The sequence below is a fragment of the Grus americana genome, chromosome 19 (assembly GCF_028858705.1).
Source record: "Grus americana isolate bGruAme1 chromosome 19, bGruAme1.mat, whole genome shotgun sequence".
Classification (NCBI taxonomy): domain Eukaryota; kingdom Metazoa; phylum Chordata; class Aves; order Gruiformes; family Gruidae; genus Grus; species Grus americana.
Window position 1 is genome coordinate 3,568,038 of NC_072870.1, and position 14,927 is coordinate 3,582,964.

At 46.5% G+C, this 14,927-nt stretch overlaps 1 protein-coding gene across 10 annotated transcripts in view; it reads right to left on the reverse strand.

Moving 5' to 3' along the window:
- The window catches only part of CLIP2 (CAP-Gly domain containing linker protein 2), a 101,014-nt gene that overhangs the window by 68,586 nt on the left and 17,501 nt on the right, over window positions 1-14,927 (reverse strand). For 5 of the 10 annotated variants that reach the window (XR_008579844.1, XM_054847186.1, XM_054847185.1 and 2 more), the window contains exon 1: window positions 14,684-14,903. The exons of 2 other annotated variants lie outside the window; for them this stretch is intronic. The gene's annotated coding sequence lies outside the window, so the exon portion shown is untranslated. Of the gene's footprint in view, window positions 1-14,683; window positions 14,905-14,927 lie in introns of those variants that run through there. 3 more of the 10 variants (XM_054847180.1, XM_054847177.1, XM_054847184.1) reach the window with 1 other exon arrangement.

Sequence of the window (14,927 nt, forward strand, 5' to 3'; positions counted from 1 at the left end):
GGGGTGGCTTCAGACACCTGCACACAGCACCAACTGGGGAATGTTTCGCTTACGCAGAAGTCAGGGCCATTTATGAGAAGCAGGACGTTCCGATCACGTCACTAGAAGCAGGAAAAATGGACAAGAGCAAGCAGTTCTTGTTAAGGAAGAGAGAAGACAGCCTTCCTGCAACAGAGCCAGCGAAGACCAGATGCTGCCACAGAGCTGGGCAGGAGGCTGCAGTTTCCAGCTCCCTTTAGCATAAGATAGAGAGACAAGTAGAATCTGGAGGTGAGAAACATTGATTAGCCTGGTTCCTCTGACCTGTCAAGGCAGACATTGCCCTCCCACCCACTCCATCTCACAGGACATATTTTGCCCAGGGCTAGCTTTGATTTTACAGAGCAACTTGATTTCTGCTGGTGATGTGCTCTACAAGAGATCTCACCCCATCTTCATCACCTTCAGCCTGAAGGTTTGCTCTCTTCACAGTACACCCTTACTCCTAGATTTACACATCTCATCGCCCAGTTCTACCTTTTGGTTACAAGGTTTGATGCTGTACTTGAGACTAAGCAAGCTGGGGATGCTGGTTCTTCCAGCTAAAAGATGATGGCTGGTTGAATCCACAAGCAGGAATATGGATGGGGGAAGGATTAAAGGACACAGGGGAAGGATAAAACAGTGGTAGAGAAGAATTTAAGCAGGAAAGGATGCCAGAAGAATAAAAATATTTTACAGTTTTTCAGGCTTTTGTTAGAGGGAGTCTCTGGATCCCTAACTTTGCAGCCAGAACCACATAAACTTTAGGGAGACAGTGGATTTAGTCTGTTCCTCTGTTTTGCTGCTCATCTATGAGGAGATGAGGAGCTTCACTTCATTCTCTCTCTCCACTACTCATTATCCCTGAAGATCAGCTGGCCACACAAGTCACAGGATATTGTGATATTCTGCTCCTTCTCAGGATGACTGGACTTTATTTTTACGCAGGGGGAGAGAAATAAGGGGAAATGCATTCCCACGGCATAAAGATTTCTGCCAGAATCCTTTATGCAAACACATTAGCTTTCAACATACTAATGCTGAAAAAACAAATGGACTCCACAGGCTGCTAATTAAGCTACCCTCTAAACAGATAGCTGCTTTTATCCAGAAATACACTCACCATGACTAGTTCACAGCCATACTGGGGGCTCCACGCCACACACCAGATCCAAAAACTTCTGAAGTGCCACCCTGCATCCCACCCCAACACCCGCTGCATGCCCAGCCCCGCTCGGTTCGTAGGAAAGTCTGCTGGGGTTAACTCACGTATCTAAAGTTCATTCTCATCTCCAAGAGCTGCAGAATGACCAAAGCCAAAGCCAGGACACAGGGGTGACTGCCTTAGCGTGTACCTGCACGCTCATTATCACACAGGGGAATGAGGATGAACTTGAGAAAATTTTACCATAAATGCAGCTCGTTAGAAATACATAGATAAAAATAAACATCTGGGACATGTTTTAAAGAAGTCTACAGCTGCTGCTAGGGACAGATACTCCTTCTCTGTTACTAGTTTCTCCCCTCCTTCAACAGAAAAATGTATGAGCAGATTTTCAGGAAGCTCTGAACGCCGAGCACAGAGCTCTTCCGAATTACACCATTAGGTCATCTCCACCACGCTGAGCGGCGCTGCCCTGAGCCATTCAAGTCCCACATTATCGTCCAACTGAGGGATGCAGCTTTTATGCTGCAGAAATATCCTCGGCCTGGGACGCAGGCCAGTATCTCCACAGGGCACTGCCCTGCTCCATTAGCGATAACAACTTGCCCTGAGCTCCCGTATGTACCCTCGGCAGCCCAACAGGCTCTATTAACAGAGCCCTTCTGAAAAACCTGTTTCCAGCAGTAGATGCTGAACACAGGCAAATATGATGCCGCGCGTGGCATAACGCATGAGCCATTTTCTCTTTCCTACCCCCTATATTACCTGCACAAGCTGTAAGCTTTGCCTTCCCATATACCCTCATGGAAATGTGACTTTCTTCAGACACTGTAAGAAGAACCCATCTGTCCCTGTGGATACTCTGGGGCCACCAGCTCTGCTTATTTTGTTTTTCTTCTTTTTCCAAGATGACATAGATTAAAAGGATTTTCTAGATCTCCGTTAGATTCTTCCTGCAATCTTTTCATACTGGGATGAATGGTTCTGTCTGTTCCCACAACCAAGAAAAGCATCCCAGGAATGTACAATATGAAAGCCTGCTTCAAATGACCAAAATATTCTGTTCTCTGTCTTTCCATCAGAAAAGGGGACAGCTGGATCTGAGTCACCTAAGCTCAGATTCAAAAAGGGGAACAGTTCTTAACTAAGTACAGATGTACATCCAGAAAATACCTTTCACCAGGAGCAATATATCTGGATACACAAGTACCCACAACGCTGGCCAGGCATCAGAACAGCACGCATTAAAAACAGAGAAACAATTGAAGAAGCTTAGACTTCAATTATTTCTCAAATGTGGCAGATGACTAACACAAAACAAGGGTTGGAAGCAAAAGCCTTTGGCAGTCTTGGCAATACAGCTTACCCACCAGTTTCTCTGCTTCATCCACCCTTCCTACCCTTAACAAGGCACATGAGTACTTGCTTGCCACGTGGAATACCCGTTCAAGATGGACATAAGCAACAAAGTGGGCTCCCAGGTTCAGCATGCTCCCCAGAAGAAAGCCCTCGTGGGTAAACGCCAATCTAAGGATCTGTTCACCTCGACATGTTGAGTGAAACAGCTGCAAGACACAGGAACAGGTTTCCAGACACCAGGCTGAGTTGGCCTGACTCCCACCCTGTGCCTGGTGCTTCCTTCTGGATGGATCTAGATGTAAGGAGTGTTTACCCAACACGAAACCCTAGGCAAGGCACAGGGATTTCATTGCAAATGCAGACCCAAGGGGAGTTTAGACTGGGTCTATCTGAACACTGTTGTAACAGTTGCATGTATACAATATTTTGTGAGGAAATAACTCCTTATTTCTTAAAATTAAATACATAGCCAAAAAAGTGAGTACCAAATTTTAGGTTTCTAATTTTCTAAGTTTGGAAATCCACATGTAAGAAATTAAATTTGAAGTTCGCAGCCAGTCATGCACACACCTTTTCAGGAGAAGGGCCCATAAAAAAAAAAGGTAAAGAACAGTATCTAGTTATCAGACTGAAGGAAATCAAAGTTATCATGTTGTACGAAAGGTTAATGCTAAACAAAGACAATGCAGAGCAGTAGCAAAGCACTTTTTTTTTTTTTTTTTAAACAATCTTGACTCATGCAAACAACCAGTGACTTCAAAGACAAATATTTGGATAGGGAAAGGTTTGCACAATAAAGTCTTTCTGGTTTTATCTACTCCTGTCTAAGATAATCTTTTGAGAAGCAATTGTTTGTGCAATTATTTAAAACACTATGCCAGCTTTCCTCACGTAAGGATGAGGAATCCCAGGGTTTGGGATGCAGCCCCATGGCAGCACATCTGCAAGCGCAGGGAACACAAGGGGAGGTTCAGCCATTTTCAGGGCTATCTGAAGATGATGTGGAGGTGTGGCTGAATCCGCACAAAGACTCTTGCATTAGTAATAAACATGCAGCTTGGAAAGACCAGGAATTCTGTCTGCAGCTGCTCTGACAATGTAATAACAGCGACTCCATATGGAGCAGTGGAAAGGGCATTTTATGCCTGCAAGGTAAATCCCTGTCTTCTACAGGAAAGGGAAACAATCCCGCACGCTGCCACACAATGGTAGCTGGGGAAGGTCCAACAGCACTTCAGTTTTGACACATCCTTTGCATTCATATTCAGAGGCGTTAAGCAGAAAAGCAGGAACTTAATTTTCTACCCATGTTCTGTCTTTTTATTTCAGAAATAGTACAGAGCATTGAGCAGGTTTCTGGGTTTGGTTCTGTCATTCAAGACCCCCTGGGACTCTGGACAAGAGCAAACCTACCTTAGCACAGCCCGAGAACAACCCTGCTCCCCGCAGACACGCAACTGCCAGTTCCAGCAATTCATTCTCACAGGCGTCGCACTCCCCATGCGGAGCCTTCTGCTGCAAACAGCATTACTGCTTGCAGAAACCTTCAGCACCAGGCACTGTAAATGCTGACAACGGAACCTGGAGCCCAACATCTCCCTGAAAACAAACTGCTAGAGAAGGATTTGCTCCACTGATGGCTGGAGGAGCTCTTCACTCTCTTCAACAATAAGCAAAAAGTTTTCAGTGCCAACTCTGGTATTCATTTATTAAGCCTTATACAAAACCCTTACTAGCCTAAACTTCATGTAACTTCAAAAAGAATCAGTATCTTATTTCATTTCTTGTTTCTGAGCATTTGGTTGCATCCACTTCATATTTCCAAGCTTTTCTGCACTTTCCCTGCTCCAGGAAAATGAGATTCTCAGGCAACAAAGCTCCATCTCCTAGGGTCGTTACTCCAGGACACATTACTGCCCAACTGACCCCACGCCAGAGGCAAGGACAGGTAAAGATTTGGTGGCCCAGGGTCACGACCCCACAACCCCGGCCACGCTGCAAAGATGGGCCAGGGGTTTAAGAAGAGAAATTTCCTTGAAATCAAAATCCAAAGGCCAGGCTCAAACCTCTCAGTCTTCTGCTAAAGGGGTAGGAAATGAATCTGATCAACATAGACACAAGATCTGATAAATCCAAGCTGCAGCTTTGCTAAACAGAGATTATGCTGAGAAGAAAGGGCAATTTTATCTCTTAATTCCTTAAGATGTTCCATCCGATCCAAGGTAATCATACCATTGCCTTCTCACTTCTCCGATTAGTTACTCCTTCTGACAAGCAATCAAAAACCTATTCTGAAGCACATGGCAGATTAGGATTAAATCTGTTCACTTAATTGAAGTATAGAGGAAATAAGAGACGCTCATTCTTAATTAAGGTCAGAGTCCTCTCCCAAGAAAACATTTCCTTCTCCCATAGAGGGAACAGAGGTAGAGTACTTCAGGAATGAAAAAAAAATTAATGTATTGCCTTAGTTACACACCAGGAAAACCAGGGGATCCTGGTATCATCTGTCAGCTATCAGGTTTTTTTCTTCCTTGCAGTTGAAGAATTCATAGGTTCTTCAGCAATAAAGCTCTGTTATTACTATGTAGTCTCCCTTGCATGTCTGAAAGGTTGTTAACCTCTAAAAAAGCCTGTGTTTAGTCTTCTTTCTCACTCAAGTTTTGTTATAATTAGCACAGACTGCAAAGGGAAAGCCTAGAGGCCTTTTATTTAAAAGCTTAGAAATTTTTTAAGCTAGTTCTAACCACCATGACAGACTAATCACCCTGTGATTTAGTTATAAAACAATGGTTATTAAAGGAAGAATGAGCAAAAACATCCTGTTGCACACTAACTAAAAACCACAATGCAAAACCTGAGGCAAAGTAAGGGGAAAAAAATGAAGGACATTCAAGGAAGTCATTATATACAAACTGAGGAGTAATTATGGACTTGCTGATGAGCTTATGCTCCCCATGCTGGCAAAACGCCTACTGAAGACTGATAGAGTAGATAGCAACAATTCTGCACTAATTGCAGAGAAAAACTATGTCTAATTTGTGGGAAAAACCCTGGAGATGGTCTTGGATCTGCAGGAGTTTCTGGTCCCCGGAGTTAAGCCCTGGGGGCCGGGGACAGTGACCCTGCAGAAATATATTGGGGAATGACACCAAAATTGCACAGCTCACGTGGGAAGGGAACAGAATATACACAGAGATTTCAGAACTGCTATCTTCAGGTCAATTCAGACTTGATCCAAAGGCTATTCAATGCCATGAAAGGTTTCTCTGCAATTCAAGCGGCTTTGGCAAAATCCAAAGCTTCCTATTCACAGAAAGTGTTATTTGTCATAAGCAGTATCTGGAAAACAGACGTGAGGAGAGCAGGCAGAGTGCAGGAAAGGAGTGATACATGATAAACATATTCCATTAAAATGGCTTGGTATTTTACGATTGGAGAAACGATTTCTTTAATTAAATATGAGCTATATAATAACTCAGCCATGCTACGCACCCTGTGCAGAGCTACAGAAGGATCTGAACTTTTGGATTTCCTGGCTTTTGACTGGTTGATTTAGTGCAACATTAAAGCTCACCCTGGCACTTAATCTGTTATTCACTGGAGCTCAGGTTAACGTATAGACTTTGATTTGTGCGCTTCTGTAATCTTACCTCTGCCCTGGACCTTGATTATGAAACAAAAACAGGACCCAGGGCTCTATCACCCTGATTTCCCCCCCCCCCCCCCCACTTTTTACAACTTGCACCTGCAATGAAGACGACTTTGCAAACCAGCCCTGGTTTGTAGACTGTAACTGAAAGGCTGGAGCAACAAAGAGCTGAAAATAGGAAACAACTGGCCTCGCTGGTTTCTTCTCTTTCTCTTTGCAAATTTAAGTTTTTTGAAACTAGGAATTTTGATTTCAGTTTCAGTGCAATGTTATGACAGCCTGTCTGATGGTAGTGCAGTTGTACCAGTTTAAACTTGCAGATTATTTGATTTAAAGCTAGCAAAGAAAATAGGAGTAGAATGCAACATGTTTCTGGTGCAATAGAAGATGCCTGGGGACACACTGGGCTTGCCACTGAAGCCCCCGCTGTGTCCCACTAATGCTGCCCAGTATCTACACACACATTCTCAAGCGCACTAGGAAAAGTCATCACGTTAACGTGATGACACATTTAGTGCAATTCGGTACGCAGTGAGACCTGGCCGTTGGAGCGGGAACGAGAGCAAAGCCTTGCCCAGGCCACTGGCACTGCAGGGGAACTCTGACAGAACCCCCTCAAAAAAGCCCCACTGCAAACAACGTACAGTAAGGGAAAACGGACCCTGCCTCCTCACCACAAGCTGCTGAACCTTCAGACAGGGATACAGGATAGGAAGAGCCTACCGTGAACCTCATGCAACACCTTTCCGTTAGTTGCACAACTACCTTACACTCTACCTTACAAGGTTTTTCATTCCTGCAGTTCTACAGTGTTGGTTTCAGCCTCTGCTGGCTGGGAACCCCCCAACCAGTTGCCAGCCCAGATTTATTCAAGCCCACCTTCTGCCCACGTACCTACTGTGCCCTTTGCACAACTCTGACACTCTCCCATTGTGCCCAGCCCCCATGAGACAGCTTTGCCCTTTCTCCGCCTTCACTATGTCATTTTGAACAAGCAAAGCTCTCCTTGGAGAGGTCCCAAGATACGAGACTCACCGTTTCCTGCTTCATCTTCGGAGACATTCTCTAAACCTGCATCGCTTGAATTCGGTCTGGTTTAGACATGGGAAACCTGAAATGCACGCTGCATCCCAGGTGACGTCTCACCAGGCCTATGTCAAATACTATGAGTTAACATCATTTCATTCCTTGAAATAAAGCAACTGTTCCCAAAAGCTGAAAGAATAACTAACCCACCTTCGCACTCTGACTGTTAAAGAGTAAGCTGAGACATAATGGGAGGTGAGCTGGAAAGGAAACACAGACCATCATCTCAGAGTTGAAATGCAGCACTGAGCCAGGACTCCTGCTTTCTTCTGCCACAGTAATCTTCTTTCCACTTAGAGAGATAATAATGGGACCGAGCTGGTGAATAGAAAGGTGGTAGACCGGGAGAGTTGCACCACTGGTACCTACTGAAAGATCTGATATCACCAAACCGAAGATGCTACAAAGGAGCAAACCCGCTCTCCCTGGAGCACCACGGCACTGTGTGAGCCCCATCACTCCCCCCGCACTCAAGCACCCTGCTTCCCATCGTGGTGCTGGTGGAGGCAGAGCAGTGCCGGACACAGTTCTTCCCTGGAGCACCCTCCTCCTCCCTGCTGATTCACCAGTCCGCACTCAGCCTCCCACTGAAGACGCTGACCCCAGGGCTACGAGCACTAATTGCTGCTTTCTCCTGAGCCTCTACAAATACTGCAATTTCCTCAGACCTCAGCCGACACCAACATATCTGCACGACTCCCACCATAACCCGTGGTGGGGACAGGGAGGCCAGTATTCTAGAAAGCTTGCTTTCGGACAGTGCATTAGTTACCGAGCTTCCTACTTCACCACCCCCAACTCCAGTACAAAGGTGCTTAGAAAACCTAGGAGTTTAGATAGCTCACAAACCTGTTACAAGAAGGAACACATCTCTTATTCAAATTGCACCCCTATCAGTTACCAAAACCATAATCATTTTGGCAAGTTATATCAAAATGGATCCTACCCGTCAACATTGTTACATTACTCCCTCCCTGTGGTTCCTCTCACCCCCACCTTACCATCTGCCTTGCAGAGGCCGTGGAGAAAGAGAGATCCTAGCTCAAAGCCTCTAAGCCACAACAGCACCATAGGATGGCTACCTAGCACCTTATACCAGGGGAGGTTAGAGGTGACAGTTTCTAGGGGTGAAAAAAGAAAATACCATTCTACACGGTCAGGTTGCAAGGCAGGTGTGGAGACTGAATGTGCACAATGTGCTGCCCGTGCTCCAGCAAGACTTGTTGGGCTGGCTAGGACAAGAGGGGCTGTCACCGCACACACATCTGGGAAAGGCCGTCAATCGAGACCCTGCAAGAGCTGCACTGCTCCACAGCCTGGTTTTAATCAGCATTTCCATCTACACGCTACCGTGCCATTGGGAAGCACACATAGAGCAGTGCTGGATGTATAGATGCCTGCAGCCAAAAGGAACAGGTCTGGCTGGCTGGATTGGTGCTAAAACGGGATTTAACGTTTGGTATCTCTGGAGATAAGAGCGATGCTGGTGGGGTGAACCCAGCCCACGTGCAGGTAGGCAGGACAGATGGATCAACCCACCGCACTGCACATTCTAGCCAGAGCTTTACAGAGCTGCCGTGTGTCCCCAGCTGCTCCTTCACTGCTTACAGAAACGAGCTGTTTCTACACCGCAAGTGTCGCTAATCTCTCCTCTAATGCAGGCAAGACCACAATCACGATTTTGTACAGAGATCAAGATATAATTTCGTCTAGCCAAGCAAGTATAGAGTGGTTACAAGCAGCAGCCTGAGTACATTACGATGCAGAGCGCTGGCAAAACATCTCTTAATGCAGACTGGTCCTGCTTCAACCAAAAAGGAAGAGCAAAAACCAAGTTGTCACTTCTTCTAACAATAGCAATCAATGTTCCCGGCACCCTAAGGCACAGTATATCATAGCACTCCATAAACCTGAACCATATTATAACCCAGAAGCACCATTTGACTTTGACATTTCCGTGTCAGCGTGCTGCAAGTGCTCCCACACCTTCCTATCATCTAGCCAATGTGCTTCAAGCAGGGATTCAGAAAGAAAAAGGGAAAAAGTGCTTGCGGATCCTTTGGAGACATCAAGATTAAGCTTGCAGAAGGAATTATTGTTAATAATTACTGCTTATTGTCAGTATCATTTACTAAAAATATATATATAAATATACATATAAGCTCTAAATTTTTCCCATGGAAGAGATTTAGCAAGTTCAAAAAGCTACTTCATAGATCCCAGTAAAAGCCGACGTAAATGGACATGTAAAATATGAACCTGATAAGGCAAAACAGCTTCCCCTGCCTCAGCAGCATATTCCACACAAGCCTGTTTTTTTGTGCCATATCGTCCATCATTAAATCTCCATGAGGAATGGCTGGCAGATTGGTCATCTGCTAGAACATCCCAAACTCACCAGCTGGGAAACAGAAGTCCAGAGGAAAGGAGGGGGGGGAAGCATATATTCAAGGTTACGGACTGACCTACTCCAGTTTGCATAGTAAGGATCCCAGTTATAAAACAAATAGCTATATGCTAAATATAGTCAAGGAGCAGACTTCAGTCAGTAGGATATGCTTCACATGGAGGGCTGACGAGAGCCACTGAGGCAGTATAGCACACAGTATGACAGCCAAATATGAGGCTAAAAAGCCCATGAACCGCACTCATGATTTAAGTGCGCATCCAGATCTTCCAGGAGAGGCCTCTTTTCCTAGGGAGGTTTGTTCCCCAGCCAGGACATCCAGGGGATGCGCTCGCAGGTCACGAATGGGAGTCTGCAAGGGATGGGAAAACACTGTTTCAACAGGCAGCTGCTTTTTGCGCCTGTCAGGATTGCTGAAAAGTTTCCAGCACTAATTGGCGGACACAGAAGTTTTCAGAGCATGATGCAACACATAAATGGGGGAGGAATATGTCAAAGGAAGAAAAAGAACAGATCAGCCAGAAAAAGCCTTTGTTAGTGACTACACCAGAAGTTGGTGCCTTGGTTTGGAAGGAAGCCTTCCTCTGCCCCTCCAGAGGATGTGCTGCAAGAGAAGTTTATGCTGCAAAAGAAATTGTGCTGGTTTTGTCAATGCAACACCTTTGCACTCATCCTTTGTACAATAACAGGCAGAGACACAAAGTGACAATGGCAACAAATAAAACAAAAGGGAAGACACACACTACACAGTTCTGACTACAACATCGTTCAGACTGAACTAGACTGTCCAGAGAGGCTGCAGAAACTCCCTCAATTGCCCACACTATTCTTTAAAAAATAGTTAAAAAAAAAACAACTTCAAACCTCTGCCTTAAATGACAGAGATGAAGACAGACCTAACCTGGAACAGCAGATGATCTCTTGACCTTTCTGCCACCCCAAATTTTTGTGAAGCCCTTCCAGCATAACCAATATCCATGTAGCCTTTACTACAGTACATAAGTTATTCACCAAAATAAAATAGGATTAATTTTGACCAAGAGCTCTGGCACAAGCAATACAGTTTTATTTGTACTATCTTTTTAAAGGATCTGTGCGTGGGAGCACAGGAGAGGGATTAAAAAGCACCAAAAAATGATTAAATAGTTCCAAGATCCAAATACCCAATATTCACGAGCATTTCATTCATAGACCTCAAAGGAGGTCAGAGCTGCATCACTCATTTTGTACGTGGGAGAAACAGATACAGAGAAGGAAAAGATTTTCCCCGAGTTTACTCAAAAAACAGTGGTAGAGATGAATAGTTGCCTGACTCTTTTAGACGTCGCTACCTCTCTGCATATCCAACACATCAAAGGATTTTGGAAGTCTTTCCGAAGTGTTTACTTTATAGACACAGAGAATAAATACTTTTTAAAAATAATCATTTGGCTTTCCCAGGCACAAATGGAATTATCAAGGGACCGAACATCAGAGTTCAGAACATTAACTCTCAAAATAAACCAAACAAACTTCAGATTCCCTTTGTGCTTCAGCACAGACGAGGAGATTGGGGTTTCACCACTGGCTCAGAATCTGCAGCAGGGTGTTTCGCTCGTCCATACCACAGGTCTCTACAACTGTCCAGGGGGTAAACACTAGCATAACAAAAATCAGTCACTGAAAGGAAAGTACCACCTAATTCCGGTGCCTAATCAAGTCAGCATCATTTCTGATTTCATCAAATTGAAGTAAAAAAACCCCAAAAATCTGTGAGAATGAAATATGACAACACTTGGGTTTATTTCTTCACACACCTTTCTTTGCTCACGCTGCATCTGAAACAACCGCAGCTATTTTACACACACAGTTTCACTCATTTAGAAGGAGATAACAAAAACCATGCCACTGCATGGGAATGATTTCCAAAAAGTCTGATGCAAAAATATTGTGGGGTTGTTTTTTTTTAATGGGGTTTCTTTGGAATTTTTTTTCAGGAATAGCAGTAATTATCAGTTTAAGGTGCCAGACTCAGAGTCACATGAAATGAAGTCATTTTTCCACTGGTAGCTACAGCAAGAGCTACTGCACAATCATATAAGAGCAAGAAATAAAATCCAACTATGAGGAAAGTGAAATTGATTTGTCCTGTTTAGCATCGCAGTTCAACAAAGTACAAAAGACAAACACAGCACAGAGGGTCATATCCGCAGAACAGGGGCAACGCTCTGAGAACAGGGTGGTACTGAAGAAAGAGACGTCGTACATCGACACACTGACAGACTTCTGTGTTTCTCCGTCAGCCACAGAGAGGAGAGCTTTCACGTGGGACGGGAAGGACGGTAGCACGGAGAAGGCAGGATCAGAGCAGGACTCAGGAAGACCAAGTCCAATTCCTCTCTCTAACCTGGGCTTCTTCAGTGACCTGGGACAGTTTGTTTTCTTTATTCAGCAACTTAACCTAATCTGGTTGGTTTAGAAAACTGACCAGTACAACAAAGCCCCAGTCTTGCTGGGGTCCAACACTGCCAGTACTATTAGCCAGGGTGCTCTCCCAAGCAACCATGAAATTCTCCTGTACATATCACAAGAACAGCGATAAAAGAACAGCCGCCAGAGATTGCTGGCTGTCTCTAACTCAGTGAAAACATGCTGTCTCGCCCCATGTCAGCAACTTCCTTAGTCATTCTTGTGCTCAGACCCCTTAGGAGATGGAAGGAGAAAACAAGTCACAAGATACTTATTTAAAAAATAGATAACTCTATAAATACCTATAGGTATCTCTATAAATAAATCCATACTAATATCTAACATAGGTTAGCAACAAGTTATGTTCAGGTCTAGCTACCTGTACCTGGGCTTTCCCAGAGCTGTAAAAGTCAGTATATAAACCTTCCATGCATTGTATACGCTCCGCAGAGTGGTCCCGATACCATGTGTCTGGGGGATGGAACTTGCTTTATATATTGTCTCTTGTCCTAACCTCAATTATGACCCCCTCCAAAAAAAAAAAAAAATTATTCATTTCCCTGAGTTTCAAGGATAGAGGAGGCATTTTGATAAATAAAAACAGGAGGCGGAATTTGTGCCCTTACTAATTTTAACCACCCAGTAACACAAGGGAAGAAGAACTGGCATCATATATGCTCTTACATAGCCGCATCCTTGGACACTGGAAAATCCCTCTTTGGGCTCTTCATCATTTCTTCTGGCAGAGCAAAAGCACAAGTGGGGAGAAAGAGGAAACACGCCAGGAACCGCCAGGAACTGAACTGCTACTTGCTGGAGTAAATTATGGCAGCCTCCAAGGCTAGAGGCGGCAGGAAGCCAAGCAGAAGAGAAGTGCATACCAACCCTCGGCCTCAGTAGATAATCCAGTCCATACTTATCTTAAGAGCACCTCCTGAAACACACAGGTTTTCCCTTAATTGAAGGCAGGCCCCACACACAGAGCGCTCCTGAGATGACAGACTGGTTCCAGCACAGCCTGTAATGGCTGGTGCTAACGGTTTAACTTGTGGCTTGTCTCAGGGCTGAGCCTTTGAAGTCCTGTGCTCTCAGTGATTCCTGGCAGGCACTGTGACACCTTCTCATCAGAACACAGCTGTTCGATGCAGACTCTTTTCTAGCCCTGGCAGGCTATAACAGCAGGCAGGTAATGTCTTAAAACTCCAAATCCCAGACCTAAGTTTAAGAATAGGCAGCTGCACCATGTTTAAAGCATTACCTCCCCAGCAATGACAGGACAGGACTGATGCGTGCCGATTAAAGGGGCTCTCTTGAAGCACTGCTGGGGAGAGAAATGCTGCCTAGCAGGCAGCAGGGCAGAGGCTAAGGCCAACAAGGCACCCCAAAAATATCTCTGTCCACGTACAGCCCAATCCTTCTCAAATTGCAAGTCACCCTCAAGGAAACGCTTCTAGCCAACAGCGGCGGATGGGCTGGTGAAACTTGACATCCATTCCAGCAGGATGAGTTTCTGAGACAGAGTGTGCAGGCCTATGAGACTGACGCTCAACGGAGCGGCAAATAACAGTCGGTGCTGACACAGTGCTTTGTCTCCCAGCACTTCCCAAATGCAGTTGCAGCCTGCCTAGATACCTCGGAGATAACAACGCGTGCCTCTGCCTCCATCCCTGGGTGCTTCCTCATGCAGACCATTTGCTGGTTGGTATCGGGAGATGCAAGCGGCAGAGATCTGCCCCATCTGCCCTGCCATTCACAACCCGAGCAGTACGTGAATGCCACCAGCCCGACCCAGCGGGGCCTTCCTCAGAAGCACACCTCCCTGCCACAGACAAAAAACCCCATCAAATCCTATAGCATGTAGTTAATGTCGATATCTGAATGCTTAAAGAACAAAAATCCAGAGAGGAGACTGAGCCCAGCAAGCAGTCCAGCTTCCCGGAGACAAAAGAAAATTCTCCTCCCGTTTCAAAACCAAAACTCGCTCAGCACTGAGCAATTGATGATGACACCCACTCTTATCTCCATCTTCCTAGCATCAGGCCCCTGCTTCTCCAGCTGCTCCCAGCCAGAGCCATTTGCTGTGACCAGCCCAGCGGGTGTGTTTGCTACCGAACCAACACCCAGCCGCGGAGGTGCCGGTCAGGGCTGGAGCCGTGTGTGTGTGTGTGTGCAGGTGTTGTGTGTGCACCACGCCAGCCCCACCGCCGCACGCTCCCACCCGAGCTCCCTGCCCACCGGCCGGTGGGTGCTCCCGGTCCCGCAAAGGCAGAGGGGACCAGCACGGCAGCGGCGGGAGCCCCATCCCTCCTGGCACCGAGCTCAGCCCGTAACAAGGACGGTGCCTTTCCCCCCCGACCAAGGACAATGCTTTCCCGCGGCCAAGCCTCCTACAAGGAGCCCGAGCGGCGGATCGCGGCGCTGACAGCGCCACAGACCCGGCTGCCTCCGGGCTCTTCCCTCGCCGCCTTCATTCATCCCCTCCTTTGTTGCCGGCGCGGCGTGGGCTCGCAGAGGCGCTCCCTCCCCTCCCCGCCATCCCCCTTACCCTCTCGCAGCCCGCCGGGGAGCAGAGCGGGACCCTCCGTGCCGCCGCAGGCTGCAGCCCCTGGCAGGCGGCCGCCGTGCCACTCCCTGCACGGCCGCGGCGGAGCCCAGCCGGGAAGGAGGGAGCTCGGCGGGCGGCCCGGATTGGCGGAGGCGGATGCTGGCGGAGGGGGATGCGGGGCCGGGGGATGCTGGGCCGGCAGCGCGGCTCCCCCCTCCCCACCTCCCTCCCTCCTCCCGACCGC